The sequence below is a fragment of the Myotis davidii genome, unplaced genomic scaffold (assembly GCF_000327345.1).
Source record: "Myotis davidii unplaced genomic scaffold, ASM32734v1 scaffold32, whole genome shotgun sequence".
NCBI classification, from domain to species: Eukaryota; Metazoa; Chordata; class Mammalia; order Chiroptera; family Vespertilionidae; genus Myotis; species Myotis davidii.
The window spans coordinates 7,845,388-7,850,093 of record NW_006286587.1 but is presented as its reverse complement, the minus strand read 5'-3'; positions in this window follow the sequence as shown (position 1 = coordinate 7,850,093).

Here is a 4,706-nt window from a genome sequence, read left to right as displayed (position 1 = left end):
CAAACCAATGTTTTTCTCGCACGCTGAAATCAATAAAACCATATTTAAAAAATAATCTGGTAGGTGTCTTCTATATATATCAGAAGTGAATTCTTCTTAACTTCTTAGTTTGAGTTACATTTGGTTATAAATTCAGTATACCCATTAAGGGATATGGATGTTGTCCAGTTACTTGATGTAATGCTAATAACAGTTTTTTAGAGCTTGAAAGGAACTTCAAAATTGTATCACTCAACCTCTTCATGTTACAAATGAGAAAGTATGACTTGCTCAAATTTATTGGAGAAATAAATTTTCTGGCTCAATAAAAGTGATGGTTATTCAACTCATCCATTCCTGGCCAACTGAATTGTTTAAAAACCAGAGCAGAATAATTTGGACCCGTTTGTGATTAGCGCCCACCTTGCAATAGTGTCAGAAAACAGATGTTTATAAATTCATCATTTTCACTTACATATCAAGCAGAGCTTGTATGTTGCCTGGATTGGCATTTCTTTCAGAATTTGGTCATGGAATCTCTCTGATTAGTGTGTGTGGGAAGAGGTATGTGCATCCATACAAGCTATAGGGTGTTTTATTGTGTTTTTCCTGAACCTGGTCCAGAGATCCTGACTCAGTCAAAATTTTCCATCACAGGTTGCTTTAAAGTAACCCTGATCTAGACTTACTTTTACACTTGTCCCTAGTTCTTCAGTCTTTTTTGTTTGTTTGTTTTTACCTAGACCTTCTAAATTATATGTAAGCAGGTCAAGGTAATCTGTACATATCTGTATGTTTACAAATATGGTATAAGGAACTTTTTTTTCATGATTGAGCTCATTTTAATGGGGTTTGCTCTCATTAATCGCAAAAGCACTCTTCTGGGTGTTTGGGGAGTGGTGGGGCAGCACTGTGAAATAGAAGGAGATCGAGTCTAATTAAAGGGCTAACAAGGCTCATTTTCAAATGTCTAAAACTGGGCCGATGCCTTGGAGGGGAGTATTTTTTTGGGGGGAGGGGAGGGGGAGATGCCATAAATCCTGTGGATGGAAAGGAGATTTTAAGGTCTTCCTTGATCATATGAATAAATGGAGAAATAAAACATTAGTTTGCAACTGAACAGAAAATTTACATCCAGAGTCAAATTATCATTGTAAGAAAGTCACTAAGAAATGTGTAAGAGTGGCAGCCTTCAAGCAGAACTAAGAAATAAGAGCTTAGAGGTGAGGACAGTGTTTTACTGTACAGCTTCTGCAAACTACTTGTATTTTTATTACATAAATACATTACTTTTTCCAATAAAATAATACCAAAGTTTTATTTTCACAGACATGTAAGCACAGTTGAAATTGTATATGATAAGGGACTGAATACAGTTAACTCCAAAGACACATTATTGGTCACACATGAAAATGAAACTGCTCAGAGGTATGCTGTTAGCCCTGCAAATGTTCAGAGCATCTTAAAAATTGCCTCATGGGAACACATTACTTCTAGAGATAATGCAACTCAGAACATGTATGAGGGTCCCAGGCTCAGCATTGTAAGGTATAGAAATATTTTTAAATATATTTTTATTGATTTTAGAGGAATGGAGAGGGAGAGAGAGATAGAAACATCAATGATGAGAGAATCACTGATTGGTTGCCTCCTGCATGCCCCACCCTGGGGATTGAACCTGCAACTCAGGAATATACCCTGACCAGGGATCAAACCATGACCTCCTGATTCATAGGTTGATGCTCAATCACTGAGCAATGCTGGCCGGCCACCAGGTCTATTTTATACTAGAGGCCCGATGCAGGAAATTCATGCAAGAGTAGGCCTTCCTTCCTCCTGCTGCTGGTACCAGCTTCCCTCTGGCACCTGGGACCCGGGTTTCCCTCTGCCCACTGGCAGGCACCCTGGACCTGGCTTCCCTCCCAGCCCCGGCTTTGTCCAGTCTAATTAGCATATTATACTTTTATTATTATAGATAAGTGGTTCAGAGATTAAGGCAATAGTAAATAGCTATTATGATAGAACTAGGACTGTCTGCTTCCAAAGCCTGGTTTGCTTGCCCTTCATAACAATATAGCCTATCTCCACACTGTTTTTAACTTTGAAAACTGAATTCTCAAAGGCATCAAAAGTTGTCAAAAAGGAATGGAGAACCCTATCATCAAGTAATCTCGACTAAACTCTCCATGATTCAATCCATCTAATCTTCTAAACCTTCATTAGCCCTCACTTTCAACCTCCAAATCTCCCCCCTTTCCTTCCCTCCTTCCCCCAAATGTCTTCTATTAAAAAGAGAATTACTTTCTTACTACTCTATACTGTCACTTTTTATAAATCAAGTGTATTTTTAGTTTTGTATTATTGGTTTATTTATCTATCCCAATATTAACATAAATACTACCTTAAACTCTACTATAACCCCAACTCTAAGCCCAACACTAAACTAATCCTAATTTAAATCTAACCCTAATTCTAACACTAATTCTCACATGAACCTATTATTAGTTCTAGTCCTAACTCTAACACTAAAGCTATTACTAACCATAAAGTTAGCAAAATAATAACCCTGATCTTAAGTCCAACACTAATCCAAATGAAAGCTAACACAAATACTAACCCTACATCTAAAGTTAACCCTCAAATTAAAGATAAGCGAGACCTATTTCTAACTTCCAGTCTAAACTTAACACCTTAACCCTAAATCTAACCATAAACCTAACCCTAACTTTCTGAAATTATTGAAACTTTCTTAATGGCCCTGTATAAGATCAATCTTTGTACATTCCCTGTGTAGTTTGAAAGGAATGTGTATTTTATAATTGTTGGGTGCTATGTTCCACACATAGTTATTAAACGCTCATGCTTGTTAAATTGTTCAAATCTCTCTTAATTTTATTATTTTTTTCTGTTTTTTTTTTTCTAAGAAAGTGTTGTTAAAATTGCCTAAAGATGAGTTTTAATCCTATAGTATCCATTTATCCCATTTTTGGTAAAAATTTGCTTATTCGAGGTTCCCTAATTTTCAGTCACCGTGTGTGAGTTTGTGTGTGTGTGTGTGTCTGTGTGTGTGTGTGTGTGTTTGAGGGAGGGCAGCATAGCAGAAGAAGGAAGAGTTGCTCACTCTCTTGGAACCATAAACCACCACGTGAACAAGCATGGGCTAGCCAAATGAATGATGAGACATTGTGAAGCAAAGCTAAGTCTATCCATGACCACCCAGGCTCTAGTCCACCATCCCACAGTCAGAAAGCCCAGCCAATCTCAGCAGAATTGCCTTCCCAACACATAGCTGGATTGTGCAGGCATAACAAAGCCCAGGTGAGGGCAGCCCAAACTGATACCCATTCAAGAGCAATGCTAAACACTTATGGTTTTTAACCACAAAATTCTGTGATGGTTTGTGATGCAGGACTAAGTCACTGATACAACATTCATATCTTAACAGGATTTTGTGGTAATTTAAACTAGAATTCACAAAATTCATGGGTGAGCAAGTTCTTCACAAATGTATTTACAGTTTAACATTGTGTACACCAACGTTTGGACTTTTACTGATTTCATTCCGAGAATTTGAGCCCATTTGACTACCCATTTCAGAAAACAACCAATCATTCCTCTGCCAACTTCTATTCAAAGTTCTAACTTTAAAATAAATCCTATCTCATGTTGGAGAAGTTGAAGGCTATTTCGTACAGACCTCAACATTTTTAAAGATGGGTTTCAAAACTCAGCTTTTACCTGTGTCATATTCAGATATTGCACATGTTTTCTTGGGACTAATTTCTCCCTTCCAAACTCACGAAATACTAGTACTACCACAAGTCAGGAGCTATATGCCTTATTGTGTGGTAGTTACATTTAAAAATATGTGTTAATAATAAATACTACAAAAAAGAAGAAAAAGAAACCAGGCTAAACATTTGATGTCACTTGTAACAATTGTTTCCATTTCTTGTAAGAACTCCTAGCACAATAAATCAAGCAAACATTTCCATCATAAGTACATTTATTATTTCCACATGGGGTGTATACATGTAGTATGTGTAATTAAGTTTGCTTTCAAATAAGAAATGCTTTAAATCTCACACAGAGTCATTTCTTTTTCATCAGGGGGTCCTGTCAGCCAGGATTTTCTCACAGAAACTGGAGAGACCCAAAGCAACTCTACAACTGTGCTCCTTGGAGAATTAAGGTCATGTCTTCGGTACTTTCATAGCTTCTTCTTCTTCTTTTAATCCATTATTGAATGTGTATGTCTGATTCATTGGGATTCCATGTCCTTGCCCATCAATCTTTCATTCTTTCCATTTCCCAAATTGCCTTAGTCCTTGGAGGGTACTGCTCTCACCTCCTTGGTGTTTATCCACTTAGAACCTTTCTCTGCAAGATTCCTTTAAACAAAGCATTCCTGGGCCTTACCAGGACATTGCCTCATGTTCCTGCTCCCAGGTGAGTAAGTAGATCTAAGGACCATCATTGTAGTCACATGGAACATGAATTTCATGTTACATAAGCTCCATTCGAGCACTTGCTTTGTGACCATGGAGTTATTCAATCTCATCTTATCTGTCAAAGGTGGTAATAACGTCTTCAAGGCAAGATCATTCTGAAAATGCAACATAATATTTTTAAACAAATAGTAGAATTTAATAGAATGTAATTGTTTTTATTAGCAATAATACTGGTAGAGTAGAAAAAAAATTGCTTTCAAAAGCATGGGCTGCTTT